Raw genomic sequence first — 22,799 nt, forward strand, 5'->3', positions numbered from 1 at the left:
AAACTTTTTTCTTTTCAGCCTCCCAATGTGCAGGTGAGGATCGAAGTCCTTTGAGGATATGATAGCCGTCATCATGCTGGATAAGGTTGCTGACAAAGTTTTCATTCCTCACATTTGCAGCAGTTATATTTCTTGATACAGACTTTTTCCGCAGGCAAATAGAAATTGAATTTTTGATGCGCTCCAACTCGTAGAACTTATAAATATACAAAAGGAAATCCACACACGCGCAACGTCGACCATAGCGTCGTATTTCAGATCGCGCAATTTTGCTATAAGTTGCCGTGGATGTCCTCTTCTTTCCGCAGTAAATTGTTGGATACGATAACTCCTGAGCATCATCGTCGGTTGTAACATCCCTTGGGCATCTACCTTGCCCTGGTGCCATTGCAACTTGTTCATTGTCCATCAAAGTATCCTGGCCACCTGGATTTAATTCCTCTTCTATTTCCTGTCGGGCATTAAGCAGGTATCTTACTGCTGCCTCATCTGCAGGATCCGCAATAAATGGTACAGTTTCCTCGTTTCCTACATTTGTCAGCCAATCACTTGACATTTGAATATTGTGCTTGACGTAGAGCTCTGTACCCAGCAGATAATTCAGTGCCTGCAATATTTTTGCTGGTCGCACTGTCTCCGTCATAAAATTTTGCTGATATTCCATGCGACGTTTCAGGTGCACTTGAATAATATGGCTGTTATCAAATCTTCGTGGCAGCATGGTGACTGTCTCTACAACAGAAATCGCAATAAGTTCACGACGTCTTCTGATATTCCTCCTGGCTTGCCATTCGCTCTCCAACTGACGATTTGCTGGATCTGACCTATAGAATCGTACTCTTTCCAACGTTGATTCCTGCTCGTTTGCAAGTTGTTGCCTCGTTTGTTGGCGTGTCACTCACCTTTGAGAAGAATTTAAAATTTGTTCACGACGTCTTCTTATTGGATTTTCTCGCCGGATTCTCCTCAATGCTGCATCTCGTTGCCTTTCTTCTTCTCTAGTTATTGGATTCTGGCGTCGTACAGAACGTTCTATTGTGTCGCGCTCCTGTTCCTGAGCTCTATACTCCGGATTCAAACGCCTATTTAAATGTTCCGCGGTGTTGCGTTCCTGCTCCGCTGCTCTGTAAAGCAAGTTTTGTCATCTGTTGGAACGTGCAGAACTGTCCCGGATTCTCTCTTCATTACGGAACTCCAAATTTGAACTGCGTAATTGTGCAATATAGTCGGCGTTCCTCAGCCGATTTATTTCCAAATTTTGGCTATATTGTAGTCGGCTTCGATTCAAAGCATTCCGACGTCTTTGTTCCTGCGACTGCCTAGATACCCTTAGCATTTTTATAAATTAATTTAAAATATTTATACCAATAAAAAATATACAAAAAATTAAGAGTTAAAAATTAGTGAATAATAAATAAATAATAACATATATTTCAAAAAATAATGGATATTTTTTAAAAAAGGATTTTTTTCGATAAATTTGAAAGTGTTGTTCAAAGTTTAAGCTGCATGCGTAAACTGAAGTAATCTGTTGTGTTTACACCCTTTTTTATAATTTTTTTTTAGAATCCTATATTTAAAGTCCTTCCTGTGTTTTATCTGGTTATACCTTCCAACTTTGTTTTCTACCTAGGTTTTCTTTTGTTCCTATCTATCTGCTATAGCTGCATGCGTAAACTGAAGTAATCCGTTGTGTTTACACCCTTTTTTTATAGTTTTTTTTTATAATCCTATATTTAAAGTCCTTCCTGTGTTTTATCTGGTTACACCTTCCAACTTTGGTTTCTACCTATCCTATCTATCAATTAGTAACATATAGTTTAATGCGGAAGTTTTCCATACAAGCCCTTGATTCCGATCGTTCGGTTTGTATGGAAGCTATATGCTATAGTTAACCGATCTGAACAATTTTTTCGGAGATTAAATTATTTCTATAAACAATAACTCACACCAAATTTCGTGAAGATATGTTGTAAAATGCGGAAGTTTTTCATACAAGCCCTTGATTCCGATCGTTCAGTTTATATGGCAGCTATATGCTATAGAGGTCCGATATCTTTATAACTTTATTTATGGCTTAGTTATGACACTCTATAAGTTTTTTGTTTTCGCCATTATGTGGGCGTGGTAATGGTCCGATTTTGCCCATCTTCGAAAGCAACCTCCTCAGGGCGCCAAGGAATATGTGTTCCAAGTTTCATTAAGATATCCCAACTTTTACTCAAGTTATCGGTTGCAGGGGCAGACGGACGGACAGACATCCGGATTTCAACTCCACTCGTCATACTGATCATTTATATATCTATAACCCCATATCTAACTTGTTATTTCTTGGTGACCCAAACAACCGTTATGTGAACAAAACTATAATACTCTCTATAGCAACTTTGTTGCGAGAGTATAATAAATAATCAAAATGGATATAAAATAATATATATAGAAGCATTGCATTTTGTGTTCATACATGCATGCGTACAATCTCACCATATATCTTGTTCGCTGTGAAAACAGCAAGAATGATAGAAGACAAGATTACGACAGGCTGAGCGTTCTCACGACCAACGAATGGGAATAGGCAACGGAAGAATTGTCAAATGGAAAACGGAAATGTGAAACATAGTGAACCAAATTGAATAATGTGCAGATAAAATATCACAATGAACGTAATTCTTAAAATCTTCATTTATAAAATGATCTATATAATCATGCATATTTATAATTAAAATTATATGTTTTGTTACAAAAAGTTCGCCATTTTGCCAACTTTTTTGTTGGTTGGAAAAGTGAGAAAAAAATCTTTATAGACGACTTTTTTGTACTATTGTTGTTTAATTCCGCGATTGCGGACTTCTTTTTCAAATTAATACATTTTTCACTTAAAATTTTAAATAATAATTAAGCACAAGCCTTGACTTCAGCTCTTTTTTTGGTTTTATTGTTTTGTACCACCGTGCAATTTTGTTTTGCTCGCGTGTTCGTGGTCGTGAAACTTGTCACTCAACAGGAACTCAAAACTCAAAATAACTAACTGTAAACGCCTGTCGTAATCTTGTCTTCTATCATTCTTGTGAAAACAGCAAGCAACTGACCTGACATCGTCTATGGTGTAAAAATTATTGCAAGTACGTGTTTTTCACAATGGGTTGTCAAATGGAAAACGAAAAAAAAGATAAAATATCACAATGAACGTAATTCTTAAAATCTTCATTTATAAAATGATCCAATATTATAATGCATATTTATAATAAAAATTATATATTTTGTTACAAAAAGTTTGCCATTTTGCCAACTTACTTGTTGGTTGGAAAAGTGAAAAAAATTCTTATATACGACTTTGTTGTACTATTGTTGTTTAATTCCGCCATTGCGGACTTCTTTTTCAAATTAATACATTTTTCACTTAAAATTTTAAATAATAATTAAGCACAAGCCTTGACTTCAGCTCTTTTTTTGGTTTTATTGTTTTTTACCACCGTGCAATTTTCTTTTGCTCGCGTGTTCGTGGTCGTGAAAGTTGTCACTCAACAGGAACTCAAAACCCAAAAAAGCTAACTGTAAACGACTGTCGTAATCTTGTCTTCTATCATTCTTGATTCATGATCATAAGTCGTAGCAACAGCAAGTGTCGACCGTCGGCAGTCGCAGTCGCAAAAATTGATGTACTCGACTGTTTGTTGATTTTGATTTCTGTTGCTATTGCTTTTGGTGAGCAGCAGCTATCGTCGATTTTTGGCAGTCGTCGGCAGTCGCAGCCGCAAAAATTGATGTACTCGACTGTTTGATTCTGTTGCTATTGCCTTCGGTGAGCTGCAGCTATCATCGACTGTTTGCTTCATGTGATTTTACGGTAAATTTTTTGCTATTTGATTTTTGCCAGTGGTTTTTAGCAGTGGTTATACATATATATTATTTTATTTCCATTTTGATTATTAATTTTTTTATTATTTTTGTATAATAAGTAAGTTCATAAAATCACAACTATTACTTTTCCAACTTCATTATCTTTTTTAAATGTTAATAATAATTAATAATTGTTGTTAATTTGAAGTAGTACTGCCGATTTTTTTTGCAAAACATGTAATTTACATAAAGTTTACTGCTTTATAATTTTCATACAAATTTATAAGCAGTAAGAACAATTGATTGTATGTGTAAAACGAACGTACATTATAAAAACGATTGTTAGGGTGAGTTGAGTATCATCAAATATTAAAATACACGCGTTCTTATGGGTACAAATTTTTTGACAACAGCACGACCACGCGACAACAGGCTTGTAGTTGTCGTTAAATTAAAAATGTTTCTAATTTTGGCGACGACAATGGGCAGCTGTAGAGTTGACACTAATATGTGAAATATAAAATTATTTAAAGTTTGTGCCGCGATGTCTGAATTTGGTATCCCTGCAAACCTAATACGGCTATGTAAGCTGACGTTGAGCAACACCAAAAGCTCCGTCAGGATCGGGAAGGACCTCTCCGAGCCGTTCGATACTAAACGAGGATTCAGACAGGGTGACTCACTATCGTGCGACTTCTTCAATCTATTGCTGGAAAAAATAATACGAGCTGCAGAGCTAAATAGAGAAGGTACAATCTTCTACAAGAGTGTACAGCCCCTGGCGTATGCCGATGATATCAATATCATCCGCGCCGTTTGTTCTGCGTTTTCCAGACTAGATAAAGAAGCGAAGCGTATGGGTCTGGTGGTGAATGAGGACAAGACGAAATATCTCCTGTCATCAAACAAACAGTCAGAGCACTCGCGTCTTGGCTCCCACGTCACTGTTGACAGTCATAACTTTGAAGTTGTAGATAATTTCGTCTACCTGGGAACCAGCATTAACAGTAATAACAATGTCAGCCTTGAAATCCAACGCAGAATCACTCTTGCCAACAGGTGCTACTTTGGACTGAGTAGGCAATTGAAAAGTAAAGTCCTCTCTCGACGAACCAAAATCAAACTCTATAAGTCGCTCATTATTCCCGTCCTGATGTATGGCGCTGAAGCGTGGACGATCACAACATCCGATGAGACGACTCTTGGGGTTTTCGAGAGAAAGGTTTTGCGCAAGATTTATGGTCCTGTAAACATTGGCAACGACGAATACCGCAGACGATGGAACGATGAGCTGTACGATTTATACGGCGACATTGACATAGTTCAGCGAATAAAAAGACAGCGGCTTCGCTGGCTAGGTCATGTTGTGCGGATGGAAGAAAACACTCCAGCTCTGAAAGTATTCGATGCAGTACCCGCTGGAAGAAGCCGCGGAAAAGGACGACCTCCACTCCGGTGGATAGACCAAGTGCAAAGTGACCTGGCTTCACTTGGTGTTTCCAGTTGGCGCCAAAAAGCAAAAAGGAGGAATGAGTGGCGCGCTCTGGTGGATTCGGCTATAATCGCTTAAAGCGGTTCCTACGCCAAATATAAATATAGCAGAAACGTAAAATAGCTTTGATATATCATTTATAATAGGTTAGGTTAGGTTATACTGGTAGGCCAATACGCCTCACATAGACCTATTTAGGTCCTTTGCGATACCAGATGGAGTGCCGTCACGTTGTCCACGAGGAGTAATCATCCTTTAGGATGCCTGCGCTTGACGCGAATTTTAAAAGTTTTTGTGGCTTCACTTTTGATACTTCTTCCAGACTCTCATAATGTGAGGCCCCCAAGTAGCGAAGTCGTTGTCTTGACAATGCAGAGCAGGAGCACAGAAGATGCTTCATTGTTTCTATTGCACCTTGCTCTTGACATTTCCTGCAGTCTTCCCGATCCGTAAGTCCCATTTTGTAGGCATGTGCCGCCACCAGACAGTGACCTGTGTGTATTCCCACCAAGCTCCTGCAGTCCCTTCTATCGAGTGACAGAATGAGTTTGGTGTATTTCTGGTCTACGGCTTTACACATGGCTTTAGCGGTTTTACACCCCGGTATATTTGTCCACCGTGTTAGGATTCTCCTTTTCATGCCCCTGTCCAGATCATCGTACAGACAGTGCATGGGTTTGCCAATGTCGGTCGCGTTTCCGGAAGACAGTTTTACGCCACTCTTGGCAATTTCGTCTACAATCTCGTTGCCTTCATTGCCTTTATGCCCTGGCACCCAGTGGAAGTGAAGACACGTGTTCCTAGCAGCCCTTTCCACTGCCACCCTGGTATCCAAAACACTTTTGGCCGAAATGCAAACCGAGGTTGTTGCCTTGATTGCAGCCTGACTGTCTACGTAGATATTGACTTTGGAGTAGCCGGCTTCTATGTTGAGTGCTAGCTTTGCGGCTTTCCCAATAGCAAACACCTCCGCCTGAAAGATACTGCGGTGGTTCGGAAGTTTAAAAGGCTGCCTTACACCTAACTCCTGACAGTATATTCCCGCACCTACTCCGTCCTACATTTCCAAACCATCCGTGTAGATATTCAATGTGCTACGCGAGGTTATCATTCCCTTACGCCAGCCGTCTTTCTCCAGGTTCACTCGGAATCTTCTTTCACAGTTCATGAGTGGGGTTAAGTAGTCGGTACTTGCCAAAACTCCCCTACCCACTGAGCTGTGCCCATAAGTTTTATACGTAAATTCTCCTGCCGCCAGTAGTCGTCCCGCCGAATTTGCCGCATAGGTTTCGGCAAAGAGATCTATCGGCGGCAGGTTAAGTATCCATTCAAGAGCTGCCGTAGGGGTGGTTCTTAGAGCTCCCGTTATGCAGAGCGCTGCGAGTCGCTGAACCCTTTCCATTGGCTTCCGGTAGGTTGATTTCTTTATGCCTGTCCACCACACAATAGCACCATAGAGCAGTATTGGTCTCACTATTGCTGTGTAGCACCAGTGCATGAGAGAGGGAGAAAGACCCCAGGTAGCGCCAAGCAGCTGCCTGCATGCATAAAGAGCATTACTGGCCTTTCTTACCCTTTCTTCCACATTGTGCTTCCACAGCAACTTACTGTCCAAGACGACTACTAGGTACTTAGTGCGGTCCTTCGGTGATATTTCTGTTCCGTTTAGCGAGGGGAACCTCCATTGAGGGATTTTGTATTTCCTTGTAAAAACATGCAGATCGGTTTTTTCCGCATTTAACCCTAGGCCTTGTGTTGCCCAAGTTTGGACAGTATTGAGCGTGTTGGTCATAATGCTGCTAATAGTATGCAGACACTTTCCTGTTATTGCTATTGCTATGTCGTCTGCGTCATATGCTACTATCTTGGGGGCTTTACCTTCCAAGTTCTTCAATAGATTATTCACGACCAGTGTCCAAAGGAGCGGAGAGAGTACCCTGCCCTGCGGAGTGCCCCTACCAACTTCCTTGGTCGTTCTGGCATCGTACCCACCGTCGTATGATAGGTTCAACCCCTATAGACTCGATACCATTCAAAATGGATTCGATTGAAACGTTATTGAATGCACCGGAAATGTCCAGAAAAGCTCCGAGAGCATATTCCTTATATTCCAGGGCTTTTTCGATGTTAAAAACCAGTGAATGGAGTGCAATTTCTACAGATCTGCCTTTAGTATACGCATGTTGTGCTTTGGACAGGCTGCCAGGGGGCGCCGTGTCCCTAATATGCACGTCTATGATTTTCTCTAATGTTTTTAGAAGGAAAGAGGTTAAGCTTATGGGCCTAAACTCCTTTGAGTAGGTTGGGTTGTTCTTACCTGCCTTTGGAATGAACACTACCCTAGCCTCTCTCCACGAGTGCGGCACATAACCGAACCTTAGGCATCCTCTAAAAATCGTTCTTAACCACGGCACAACTAATCGTGGAACATTTTGTAGCATGGCTGGGATGATTCCATCCCTTCCTGGGGATTTGAATGGACTGAACGAGCGAATTGCCCATTCAATCTTGCCATCCATGATAATGTGCTCAGGAAAGTTCATAGGATATTCCTCTACACACTCAGGAGTGACTGTATTCCTACAACCTGGGAAGTGCACACTAACAAGGTCCTCTAATGAGTCCTCACAGTTGTGTATCCATTCTCCGTCATTTCTGCGAATCAGACCCGGTGGAGCGGGGCGCTTTGATAACAACCTCCTAAGTCTTGCCACCTCATTGGTCTTTTCAAAACTTCCACAAAAGCTTTTCCAGGAATGACGTTTGGTCCTACGCACCAGCTTTTTGTAGTCTCGTAGAAGATTTTTATATTCGCCCCAGCATTCTTCATTCTCTGTTATTTTGGCCCAGTTGAACATCTCTCGTACCTTGCGTCTGCAGGATCCGAGTTCTTTGTTTCACCAGGGGGGCTTTGTGTTGTGCTTCAGTCGTAATTGAGGACACGCGTTCTCTCTAGTTCTTTATAAGAATTGAAAGTGCAAGGTCTGAGTCTCTTACACAATAGTATCCGTGTGTAGAGGTCCCAGTTTGCCCTTCTGGGATCCCTTCTACCTACACCTCTTATTTTAGCTTTCGATTGAATGGAGAAGTGGATGTACCTATGATCAGAGAATGATGGTGCCTCTAACACCTTCCAATTCTCCACCAATACACCTCTACTTGTAAAAAGAGCGATGTCTAGAACGTTTTTTGATGTGGGTCCTATGTAATATGTTTTTATTATTATTATATAGTTTTTTGACTTTAGCCCAGAGACCACGTTACCCGAAGCTATCCATGGTTCCTGGACTAAAGCCACGTCGTAGCCGTCCTTCTCTAAATTGAGAAGGAGCTCGGCTGAGGCGATGATACTCTTGTGGAGGTTCACCTGAAGTACCCTCAGCTCCTGATCTCGCTTCCTCAGATTGCTGGGTAGGTGCCATCTCCACCTCCTGTAAGACCAGTGAAGTCGCCATGATCTCTTCAATGCCGAGATCCTTCTCTACTTCACCTTTTTCGAGAGTGTTCTCGTTGCCGTCCGCGGGGTGGCGCTTTTTGAGGCGAAGGTATTCGCTATCAACGCCCCATGCCATCTTCCCGAACCTCGCGTAGAGTATGTATTCCGCCGCTTTCTTGATCAGGAGGATATAGCTTTGGCCTCCGCCCTCGTTCGAAGATTTCGCCACGCTTAGTATCCTCCAGTCGCTAGTCGGCACGTCCGGGTTTTGTCTTTGCAGCAGCCGCAGAGCATGATTCGGGTCCACCACTCTAGGTATTATAACCTTCGCTTTGGGCACCGAAGGAATGCTGCTACCGTCCACCACCTCCAGTTTGGCGTTTTCCCATAGGTTCGGAAGCGTTTTTACCGCTTCTTTCACCCATGTCAACGACGGATCGTCCTTGCACTTCAGGATTTTGACCCCGCCAAGCCACCCAGCTCCATCGAAAGTTGGCATGGGTGCGCTTGGATCGGAGTCCATCCTCGCGAAGAGGGCTTCCACAGCTTCATCTCCACTGCTTTCCACCGCTCTTGTGACATCTGTCCCAGCGGGTTGCTGCGATCGATGAGCGCAACGATCAAGTGTCGTTTCGCAATCTCATTGACCGCCGCCGCTGCCTTGGACGTTGTCGGCTTCTCGTCCATATGCCTGACATCTAGCTTCTCGGCTGCGTCGTTGCATCTTCTCTTTTCGTCGGTGCCTTCGTTTCACCTTCCGTAGAGCGCTGCCTCTTTTCCGCAATATGCTCCTCAATGCGATTCGCAAGCGCCGGATTTGAGGCATTGCACCAATTTCGAATGGCGAAATGTGCTCGGCCGCTCTTTACCTCCTCTCTGGCCCAAGCCAACATTTCTCTTCATCCTCATTCAGGTCAGGCTTGCCTTCGAGTCGGCTGCAAATCCCGACCGCCGCCTTATATCGGGCCTTTGCCTTCAACCCCTCCTTGCTTGGCTTCTTCCGGGGCCCTCTCTTGTTGCCAGTGTTGGTACCCTCGGTCGAAAGCACCGGAGAGCGGAGAAGTTCGTCCTCCTTTTCCGTGCTTACACTTACGGCGCTTTCCTGGTCCGAGTCTTCATGGACTGTGGCACCGGTGCGACGTAGAGTTGGTTTGGCAGTAACAATACAACTACCGCAACCTGCTCCCGTTGCAGTGGAGGTGCGGCCGCTGGCGACACAGCTTGGATTCTCACTGTGCCCGCCGGTGGTAGCAGCCACGTCTCCCACCGACGTTTGGGCTAATATCCTAGCCCGCTTTTTTCCTCATTATTGTCCTCCATATTGAGTTTTGGAAATTCGGGGGACTCTACCTCTAGCGCTTTATACCTATCGCCAGGTACCTCATAAGCAATGGCCAGTGTAGACCCTCATCCACCCCCTCATGAGGTTGCATATGGAGCTGACCACCATAACGAGGTGGATGAGGGATTACACCAGCCTTAGCTAGGTGACGCCTGCTTGCAGTGCAGTGGCTTAGCTTGTCCATGGACAGCTTGAGACCACCACCGTACAAGCAACGCCACCCATTGCCCAGTCGACACCCGCGCGGAGGGTATAGCTACGAGGATTTCCGTCGACCATTTATAATAACAATCGATTATTTAAAACAAATAAATCGACCATTTTTACATTTTATGCACAAATAATTTCACTTTAAACTAAATATGTAAATTTTATTGAAGTGAAAGATTTTAGTACGGCAACAATGAAATTGCTGTTTGATATGTCGCGGCCGTCTTCAAAATGTTCAAGACGCTGGCTTCAAAGCGACATTTGTGATCAGCCGTCGCTACGTCGTGTCGTGTCGTCGCCTTTGTGTTCAGCACTTGAATGTACGTGTGAAACACAATTATTACACCATAGAAGCGATGTCAGGTCAGTTGCTTGCTGACTTCACAGCGAGCAGATGTATGGTGGAATTATACGCATGCATGTATGAACACAAAATACAATGATTTTATATATATTATTTTATATCCATTTTGATTATTTATTTGTTTATTATTTTTGCAAGTCTGTTCATAAAAACACAACTATTAATATTTCAACCTCATTCGCTACTTTAAATGTTAGTAATATAATTAATAATTGTGTATAACTTTTTACATAATAATGTTTACTGATTTATAATGTTTTGACACACATTTATACTCCTTAATAACATTTGATTGCATGTGTTAAACTAACGTGCACTATAAAAACGATTGTTAGAAAACCAGTATTGTCCTAATTTAACTAGCCTAAAAAAGTTCGGGACCAGTAGAACATAACTCTTGGTCAGTTGAATAGCTCTCAACACTCTCACGAAATAAATTGTTTGAATGTATGAGTTTGCCGACCACTGCCCTCCAGTTCGGCTCACCAGTGAAACACAAGTGAGTTCACTACCTGCCGGTAACCACCACTGGTTACCCACCATAATACCGCCAATGCAATTCACTCATGAATTTAACACGCCGATGTCATTGGCGGTAACCAGTGTACACTATTCACAAGTGATTCACCACCTATACTTCACTAGATACTTCATAACATATCACTAACTATATTTCACTAGCTACCTCACTACATACCATCTTCTATATTGCACTAGTTAATTCACCACTTACAACTTTCTATATTGCACTAGTTACCTCACAATTTTTACAAGTTATCTCACTACCTACCACCTTAAATATTGCACTAGTTATCTCACTACATACCATTTGCAATATTTCATTACCTACCACTTTATATTTTTCACTAGTAATTTTACTACTTACCTAGTTCATACCAATAATCATTTAATAATACAGGATACAATTTTTATATGTCAATATTCATATCATCTTCGGATTTATTTTTATTGAAGTTATACTTCTTATATAAGTTCGGAAAAGTTGCGATAATTGTTGCGCAACAGCAACATTATGCATAAACATAAATACATATGTACATGTTTAAATGTCATTGAACAAACACACATACTTACATTTGTATATGCGTGCACGTAAGTTTGTCAACCACCAAAAATCAAAAGCAATGTTCTACAAAAACAACAAGCGTCAAAAATTTATGTCGATATGTTTGCTTGCTCATACATATTCATACATATTTACGACAAGCCGATTTTCTACCAACAATGCAATGTAGCGTCGCGCAGGCGGCCATCAATTTTTCGACACATCGGGCTTTACAGAGTCATTTCAAGTGATCCCTCCGTAATTATAAATGCGCACAATATATATTCTGGATAGTATTGACTTACTATTAGCAAATATAAATAATTAAATGTATTTAAATATCCTACTTATAAATGATGCCAAATATTAATGTACTACAATTGATTTTAGTAAGAATCAAGACATAAAACAATTCAAAATAATATGAGTTGGGGACATGGACCTCTTTGTCTGCGAAAACGCGACACTGACTACAAGTCTGTTCAAATAAAATTACTATTTGCGGTCATTCCTTGTCCGTGGCAACGAAGATTTCACAAGAAATGTACTACAAGTGCACATATTTACACACATACAGTCACTCACATTGAAAGTCGGGCAAGCGCAAAACAAAATTTCAGCTTATAATAAAATTGTAATGAAAAATGATATTCAACTAGGGATGCAAACGATTTATCGATGTTTTTGAAACATCGATGTTTTCGTCAACAAGCATCGATGTCTCGAATCTAAAAACATCGATGCATCGATGTCACTTTCAACTATGTTTTATATAACTTTTATTTACACCTTCACACTTTTTCGGGTATTAACCCGAAAACCTCTATTTGGATAACCTTTATTACATTGGAATTAGATTTTTGTAAAATACGGAGAATTCGTTAAGGGAATGTGTGCTTGGACCTGCGGTTACTTTTATGATTTATTTACACAATTTACATAATTCGATACTGCGTTTGATCAGAGATTCAAATTACTTCATTTTAAAGATGCTAGGGCTAAAGGAAATACTTTTTTTTGTTTCATAGAAAATTAATCGCGCAGATACAACGGAATCTTCGGATGAGTGTGAAACAGAATAATCGTTTGATGTTTGGAATCAGAATAAACATTTGGTCCACCAAAAGGTTAAATGTAAGCTGTCAAATTTATCTACAATTACACGGACGGAAGGTTGAAGAGAAAGTGTATCTCGGCTGTTACCCCTACCAATCAGAAGCCGATAGAGTTTGGGTTGACATGAATACTGTGTTTCCGGAGTTGTATAAATAGGCTTTTTAATATTTACACTTTGTAGCCTCTTCAGTGCCGAGTAAACGACTGTTTTCTAAGCCCAGGGCAACTATCACGCAGAAGTAAAATCGAAAAGAAATGACAGTGAATAAATTTTCCGTATCGTTGTTTTGAAATTCTGTTATTTATTGAGAAAAAACTTTAACAGACATATAATGCTAAGTCAAATAAAATGTATCAACTTAAGGCGTACTACATTTCATTTATTTATGCTTCTGCTTCTGTATCGCTTAGCTTTTCACACTAAATTTAAAATAAGTTAAAAAAGTTCGAAAATACATCGATGTATCGATGTTTAAATGGCCGATGTTTTTGATTTCGATGGGTTTTGAAGAAACATCGATGTTTCATTTTACGATGTTTGCATCCCTATATTCAACTCGATCTTTACATTTAAAAAAAAATACTCACTTAAACTTCACTGACTGGTTTACGATATTCAAATGACAAATCTTCAGGCTTATAATTAAATTTCGAATATATATAACGGAACATTTACCGTTAAAGTTTCTAGAAATACAGTTTGCCCGACTTTCAATGTTAGGCGAAAAAGTGGCCTTAGTACAGTTTTTGTTACATGCGTTAAGTTTTATGTTTCTTTGAATATATAATTTTGTTGTTTTTTAACAGTAAGACTTTTTTTAATAAAATACAAAAAGACCGAGTTAAATATCTTTTTTCATTACAATTTTATTATAAGTAGAAATTTTATTTTGCGCTTGCCCGACTTTCAATGTGAGTGACTGTATGCATGTAAACAAATTTGCGAACATTATGCGTATGGTTTATTTGATTTTTTTCCTTTGGTTTCTGTTTCATTTCTGCGAATTCTCAACTAGTTTATGAGACTTTTGGTTGAAATTCTCTGCGTTTGCCGTTGAAAAGTTAAGACTATGCTTCACAGGATCATTTCTTGTAGTCAGTCTTCATGTACTTTCTTTGCAAATCGAAAGTATTACTCTTGGTTGGTGACATATTCACATGTGTATGTATTACATATTCACATGTGTATGTATTTTTTTGTTTTTTTTTTATAGTAGGAGGAAGCATCGAAAGCCGAAGTGCGGAACTTTAATCCGCTAAACCTAACCTACTCCCAACATTGGACTCTCCCACGGAACCACCGGATTAAGTGTTACTTCGTGGGAGTGCCGAGACATTTTAAGTCTCCTCTAAGAAACGGACGGACAGACGCCTACCCTGCTGTAAATGTCTCAGTTCTGTCATAATAAAAGCTGCTGCTTCGCTAACAGCGTGCCATTTATCGGAGGACTGACACATAAGTGCAGTCAAATTTTCCACCCGTAAACTACCTCCTAAGGTAATTCTCAGCTTATCCCGTATACTTAAAAAACAAGGGCAATGAAAAAATACATGTTAACAGTCTTCTAACGACTCTGTGCACATCGGACAGTACGGACTAGTGTCATGACGGAATTTTTACAGGTAGCTTCTGAAGCACCCGTGACCACTTACTATTTGGGTCAGGTGGAAATCAAGGTCCCCATGCAGTCTATTTATCCACGAATGAATGCCGGGTATTAGTCTATGGGTCCACCGTCTTTTGGTTGTGGTTTCCCACCGTTGCTGCCACATTGTGATGCTCCTGTTCCTTTCTTCTACATTTCTTGTATATGAGTGGGGCGCTGGAAATTCATGCATTCGCGCGAATTCTTTTTCCTGGATGTCTATGGGCGGCATACTAGCTAGTACTTCAGCTGCTTCGCTGGATATTGTTCGGACAGCACGTGTTACTCTTATTGCTGAGAGTCTGTGCACTGGTTTATCGACTTGACATACGCTTTTATGTCTAGCGCCTGGATCCATATTGGAGCCGCATACAGGATTACAGAGCTCATTGCTTTTGCAATTATACATCTTCGGCTGGAACGCAAACAACCTTTATTTGCCATCATTCTGGATAAGGCCTTATTTGCTTTTCTAGAAGTGTACGCTAAGTGCTCTTTGAATTTGAGTTTTGAGTCCAATATTACCCCTAGGTACGTTAGCTGTGGCTGTGAGGTAATCTCACAGTCCCCTATAGTGATGGTTATTCTTTTTTCAATTTTTCTAGTGCTTATGAGCAATACCTCCGTTTTGTGCTCAGCCAATTTCAAACTCATGGAAGAGAACCATTGACGCAGACCATTTACGCATTCATTGCATTTGCTGCGGAGGTCATCTATGTGCTTAGCCACTGCTACCACTATTAGGTCGTCAGCATATGCTATTAATTTCACTGTTTTTGGTTGTTATATTTTTAGCACTCCATCATACATCAGGTTCCATAGAAGGGGACCTAAAACCGATCCTTGCGGTACACCACTCGAAATAGAGTAGCTCTTTGTGCCTTCGTCCGTGTCGAATATCAGCCTTCAGTTTTTAAAATAACTAATTATTATTTTTATGAGGTATTGAGGGGCGCATACATCATATAGGGATTTTATTATGTATGCCCATTTCGCTGAGTTGAATGCGTTCTTCACATCCAGGGTAATCAGCGCGCAGTATTTTTTTGTACCACCTTTCCATCGTTTGCCACTTTCCGCACACTGTGCGGTGACGACAACTTCTTTTAATGCGTCGATGGTTGACCTCTGTTTTATAAAGCCGTATTGACTCTTTGATAGTCCGCCGAAAACTTGGATTGCAATATCCAAGCGGTTTCTTATTTTACTTTCGTACACTTTTCCCATTGTATCAAGCTTGTACAGTGGTCGATATGATGAAGGTTCTTCTGGAGGTTTCTTCGGTTTTGGAAGTATAACCAGGCGCTGGACTTTCCAGGGATCGGGGAACACCCCTTCTTGTAAGCATGCGTTATACATTTTGACAAACAGGGCAGGTCTTGAAATAATAGCTTCCTTTAAAACTCTTTTAGGTATGCCGTCCATCCCAGGTACTTTGTTGCTCTTGATTTTTTTCACTATGGCCAATAGTTCTTCTTCCGTAACTAAGGGCGGTTATTCCGCCGCTTCGGTTTGTCGCTCAGGATATGAGATCCGATCATGCGTTGGAAATAATGTTTCCACGACTTTTATCATAAACGCTGCGCTTTTAGGTTGCTGCGTCTTATTTTTAAACTTTGACATACATATTTTATAAGCACTTCCCCATGGGTCTATGTTTTTCTTCTTCGCAGAGCTTTTCAAAGCAGGATTTTTTGCTACGGGTAATGGCTGATTTGAGTAGCTTCTTATTGGTTTAAATGCTTCTCTGAGGCTGTATTCGATTTCTCTATCCCGGTTGCGCTGTAGGCGCCGTCTAGCTGAATGACAGAGCTTCCTCAGCGTGGCAATTTCATCATTCCACCAATATACTGGTCGTTGCTTGTTATGGTAATTCGTTCTTCTCATTGTTGCGTCGCATGCTGTGACCAGTTCCTTACGCAGTGCGGATACTAAATGGGTGGCATCATCGCCTGTTGCGTTTGCTGTACTCCAGACTATATTAAAGACTTCAGGGTCGAACTCTTTTTGCCTCCAGCTTCGCTTTTGAGAAGTGTTTCTCCTCAAGGGCACCGTGTCTCGAGAGAACAGTACTTCTACAATGATTGCCATGTGATCACTATTTGTGTACATGTCTGAGACCTCCCACTTAATGCACCTGGTAAGTGCGTCATTTGCAAACATTAGGTCTTCTTCAATCTATTGCTGGAAAAAATAATACGAGCTGCAGAACTAAATAGAGAGGGTACAATCTTCTACAAGAGTGTACAGCTCCTGGCGTATGCCGATGATATTGATATCATCGGAAGCAACAACCGCGCCGTTTGTTCTGCGTTTTCCAGACTAGATAAAGAAGCGAAGCGTATGGGTCTGGTGGTGAATGAGGACAAGACGAAATATCTCCTGTCATCAAACAAACAGACAGCGCACTCGCGTCTTGGTCACTTTTGACAGTCATAACTTTGAAGTTGTAGATAATTTCGTTTATCTGGGAACCAGCATTAACAACACCAACAATGTCAGCCTTGAAATCCAACGCAGAATCACTCTTGCCAACAGGTGCTACTTTGGACTGAGTAGGCAATTGAAAAGTAAAGTCCTCTCTCGACGAACCAAAATCAAACTCTATAAGTCGCTCATTATTCCCGTCCTGATGTATGGCGCTGAAGCGTGGACGATGACAACATCCGATGAGACGACTCTTGGGGTTTTCGAGAGAAAGGTTTTGCGCAAGATTTATGGTCCTTTAAACATTGGCAACGGCGAATACCACAGACGATGGAACGATGAGCTGTACGATTTATACGACGACATTGACATAGTTCAGCGAATAAAAAGACAGCGGCTACGCTGGCTAGGTCATGTTGTACGGATGGAAGAAAACACTCCAGCTCTGAAAGTATTCGATGCAGTACCCGCTGGAGGAAGCCGCGGAAGAGGACGACCTCCACTCCGGTGGAAAGACCAAGTGCAAAGTGACCTGGCTTCACTTGGTGTTTCCAGTTGGCGCCAAAAAGCAAAAAGGAGGAATGAGTGGCGCGCTCTGGTGGATTCGGCTATAATCGCTTAAAGCGGTTCCTACGCCAAATATATATATATATATATATATATTTATCAACGCAAGGTTTGTTTGGCTAAGACATTCTAGAATTATACGCCCGCGGTGGTTTGTACATTTACTACCCCAAGCAGTAGACCATGCATTAAATTCCCAAGCTATAATTATCGGCGATTTCCCTCTGGTTTCTAAGAACAGGTACAGGAAAAAGTCTTCAAATTCTTTAATTGACGCGCTAGGGCGAGCATAGCCACTTACAAAATATATACCCTGAATATTCGCCCAGGTGAAACCATTATGATCTTCTCTGGAGCAAGACGCGAACGGTTGTCCTTTACAGGACCATATTGCTGCTTTGCCACTTATGTCTGCGATCCATGTGCTTTCCGCTGAGTGTATTGCTCACTTAGTAGAGCGACATCGATGTTTTTTCTATTATTATTTGACTGAGCAAATCTTGTGCTGCAGCGCAGTGATTTAAGTTAAGTTGCAGTATCTTCATTTTTGTAGAGTCGTCACCATCTCTTGGTACTTGGGGCAAGTCCTGCTCAGGGCCGAATGTTCTCCTTTGCAGAGCATGCAACTACCTTTGCAACGTGTCCTGCGATCCCGCAATGTGTGCAGAGAGAGGACCTATCAATCGGGTTGTTGCAGCTGCGTGCTATGTGACCAAGTTGGAAACACCTAAAACAGCGAAGGATAGGTGAATATTCGCGGAGACGGCAGATCGACCAACCGATCTTTATTTTCCCTAGCTGAAGGGCTGTCTTGGTATCCTGAGCACGGAGGCATATGAGAGCAATCTGTGTGCCACTTCGGGTTTTTCGCATGTTTTTAATATCAATATTTTTCAATCCGCATTCCTTTTGTAATGCGTTGCAAATTTCTTCTAAAGTATTTACCTCGTCCAGGTCTTTGCACATGATGGTAATATTGTGTGTTTTTGGCTGAATTGCAGCCATTTCACCAACTACTCCCTCTAGGACACTCTGTAACGTTTCAGCTCCCTTTTCTCCTTGATTCTTGAGCTCTATTAGTAGATCGCCTTTAAGTGTTTTCCTTTTGTGGGTTACATTCGCATTATTTTGCGTAGAATTTCAGCATATGACGTACCTTCCTTTTTTGTTAATATGATGGCGTCTGGTTTGGACCGTATTTTCTTCTCAATCGGTCTCCTCTTCTATCTTTCTGGTCTTTTGTTACCTCATTATATTAAGTCTGCGCGTTTTCGATCGCGCTTTTTGGCTTTTTGGTTGGTGGTAAGTTGCCCGATATATTTCTACGCCTCTTTGGGGTATTCACCTCTTTGAAGATAGGGGATACCTGCGACGCTTTGCCTACCATCACCTTTTTCGATTGGTTCTCAGTGCTTTCAGCTTCGTCATACAGGCATGTAATACTGCTGACCAGATCGCGCATAGCTTGGTTTATATGTCTATGTCCAGACATCATGCTTTCCATTCTTTAATTTTCCTACCAAGTTTTAATTAATTAAATTTCGTTGATTCTGCAAGGGTGGAAACCTCAATTTCGCCAATAGGTGGCGTTCTCGTAATTTTAGAATTCCTCCAAAAAGGATTCTATGGAGTACGCCCACAACTATTTTCAGTGGCCATACTTTGGTACGAAAATCGTTGGGAACACCTGTCAGTGGGTATGTTCAGTCAATGTCGCTAAAACACCTACGTTTTGAATGGTTAGCAACGCCAAAACCAAAAGAAATAGAAAAAAGAAAGAAACAAAAGGGGAAAAGAAAATAGGGGAACAGCAGATCAATAAAAACAAACGGCAGATCAAATTGAGTGCACGCGTTATTTTAGTGGCTGTTTTAGGGGAAAAATAAAAATAAAAAAATCTGCGAATTTGCCACCATAAATATGTCCAGGTTAGTGCGAGAAATTAATATATTTCTAATGTGTACTTATCTATTTGTATAGATTTAGTGTCCATCTAGGTGTTCCAGTTTCTAGAACGCTGTGGTGCAAGAATATTGCGATGTTGTTGAGGAAAACTAGGAGTAACTAACAGAAATCCTAGGACCGCGCAAAAGCACGTCCACTTCACTTCACTTCTAAGTGTGTATCAGAGACCTGCAGAAGTGCACCGCCACTCAAAATACATTGCGTGCTTACTCGCATATTTCTCATACTTGTGTATCAAAAACACTTAGCCAAATATGTCGCGGTGGTTTTAACACTCACAGAATTTTTCCAATTAGCTCAAAGCGGTTAAAAAAACACTTAACTCTCTTCTGCTTATTCATGTTATTACTTAAGCTGAGCGACAACACAAAAAAAGCGGTTTGAGTAAATGACATTCTCGAATTTTAGCGACTCTCTGAGTATTGAGTTCATTTAATACTTTGCTGTTCTTTGCACGCTCGTTTTGTGTGTTTTGTAATTTACACGAGTGGCAGATCGAGCAGCCGAAGACGCTGTCATCCATGTGCTAAACCCCTGTAAGAAACAGCTGAAGGTCAAATGATCAACAAAACAATAATTAGTGTGTATATGCATGGACAAGAAATAATAATCGCTTTTTTCCAAAAGCAAACTTTGACTATATTAAAAAGGGATATAAATATTTCAATTTTACATGCTAAAAAATTTTTTAATTCTAATTATCGTACGAACAGTCAAAAGGTTGACATTGTTCTTGCAGGAAATGTTCCACAACGAATGACACACTTGCGTCAGCATTCATAAAACAACAAAAAAGTTTGCAGTTCTTAATAAGCAACGCACAAAAAACTGACGCACGACAAAAAAAGAATACACGAACAACAATACAATAGTAAACACTCAAGTACACGCGCTACTGGTGATGAGTGTGTCTTGCTTTTTCCTTTGCTGGTCTTGAGTATGATCACCACTTGTCAGTGAAAATCAAAAATAAGAATGTGTAAAACAAATACAATTAATATGCAATAGCAAGTATACGACTGGCTCAGTAGCTTCTCCACTCATAGTTCTTTGAGTAGATGATAGCTCACAATGCATGTCTATGAGTGTGAGTGGACACCGCCATCGCTTTTCAAGCAAGTTTACTCTAAGTACGGAAATTAGGCACTCATGCAGTTCTCTGGTACAGACTTATCTTTCGATCATTCACCCGTACTAATAAAGTTGTGTGAACAACCCATATTCGTTGAGGCAAAAGTGGGTCTATCATCTCACAAAACGAACTGGTTAAAATATAAGAAATATGTGAGTAGCCACATTAATGCCGGTATTCTCCGAGCAGTCTCAAGTCTCTAATAGAGACGAATCTGTGGTGTAATCTCTATAGTGACTTTTTGGTATTCTGACGCGTTTGTCTCATCTCTAGTTGAGAAAAATCAGTCTCTAATTTATTATCTGCTTTAAACCAGGTCACAGAAAAACAAGAGCGCAATAATGGATGTTGAAATTGGTATAATTTATGTTATAATGAAAAAAAACGACAGGAAGAAGAGAGGTAATGTATTAATATTTGTAATTTTGCAATAATGAATAACAAAGTGCTTATCATCTAGCTACACTCGTTGGCGCAATCTGGCCATTTTGCGCAACAAAGAAGATCCCTTTCAATATGAAGAAATTGCATTTAGAAAGTTCTTTCGATTTCCAAAATCTTTGTGCTGGGAAGGATAAAGCTGATAAGAGAAGACTCTAATGGAGCCTTTAAGTGGCTTTTGGGTGATTCAGGATATCCCTTGGAGCCATGGCTTCTGACACCGGTGACAAGCCCTGAAACACCAAATGAACAAAATTTTAATATCAAGCATATAAGAGCAAGAAACGCGATTGAAAGAGCATTTGGAGTTTTGAAATCACGCTTTCGATGCCTTTCTAAAGAACGTGTACTGCGGTACAACCATTATAAAGCTGCATTATTTATTTAAACATGTACCATATTTCACAATATGCTAAAAAACGTGGCATATTTATAGATGAAACCGAAATATTGCCAGAACGATCACCCCCTGAAGAAGTGGAAGCAATCTCTGAAATCCGTTCAGGGGAGTATTGCTCTCGAGGCAGAACAGCACGTCAGAGTTGCATTAATACATTAAATAATTAAAATTCTACCAATATTTACATCAATTCAATTCAAACATCATTTATAAACTAAAAAAATACAATACATTTTAAAAAGAAAACAAATAAATATTTCATCTAATTATTAAAAAAACATAACATTAAAAAAAGTAAAAGTTAGAAATATTTACATAGACACATTTTTAATTTTCAGTTTTTTGTATTTATATTTATTTTGGGTAAGCGTCACCATGGCTGTCGCTAAATTATTTAGCGATTCGGAGTATTTATTTATGACCTCTAAAGTTTCAGTCCGGAAAGCTCTTTCCTCCTACCCTTTTCTTTTATCATGGTCATTACATTTTCAAACATATCGTCCGTCGTTATTCGTTTTGTTCGGGACGAGGATGGAGTGCGGTCAATTGGCGCGTCCGTAGTCGTCACCAGCGGGGATGGTGTAGGAGTAGCACCAAACAATACTTCTTCCTAAATATAAAACAAAAAAACGTTTATAAATTCTCCATACTATTAAATTGAATTTCTTACCTCTGTTCCAATGGTTGTTAATTCAGCCAACCCATCAACTGCGAATGACCCTAATGTGTCCAACGCCCGCTGCTCAGTTTCGGTCAGGTCAATTTTTGAGCTTGGGCCGCCACCTGTTACCATCTTGTGCGCCTTTGCCTTCCTGGCCCGTGACCGAATCTGGTTCCTCCAATGGCTCAGATTCTATAAAACATGGTACATAAATACATACATATCTTAATATTTATGATTAAAAATTACCTCTCTCCATTTGGTGGGGGTCCGAGTTGGGCCTTTAAGGACATTTAGGAGAACAGAAAGCTCCGACCAAAGCTCTTCAACCCTTTTCGGCCGCGATGGGTCGTTCTTGTTCACTTTTATTTCGGGGTGAACCCGCACATAATTTAAGTAACAATCAATTTGCTCCCGCGTCGTGCGCAACGTTTTATTCCGATCTGTAAAAACACACACATTGTACATATGTATATGGCTAAATGAGCCTCAATCTCATACCATTCCCCACATTCATCATACGCATCACTCACACGCACACTCACCACACTCACCACCTCACTCAAGAGAACACTGCGCACCAATGCACACAACTACACCCATACACGACTACTACACGATGACACCACACTGCACATCCGAACACAACAAACAAAAGGGACGTACAGCAAATATTCTCCGCCCTCCGTCGTAT

This window comes from Zeugodacus cucurbitae, chromosome 2 (genome assembly GCF_028554725.1).
Source record: "Zeugodacus cucurbitae isolate PBARC_wt_2022May chromosome 2, idZeuCucr1.2, whole genome shotgun sequence".
Taxonomy (NCBI): Eukaryota; Metazoa; Arthropoda; class Insecta; order Diptera; family Tephritidae; genus Zeugodacus; species Zeugodacus cucurbitae.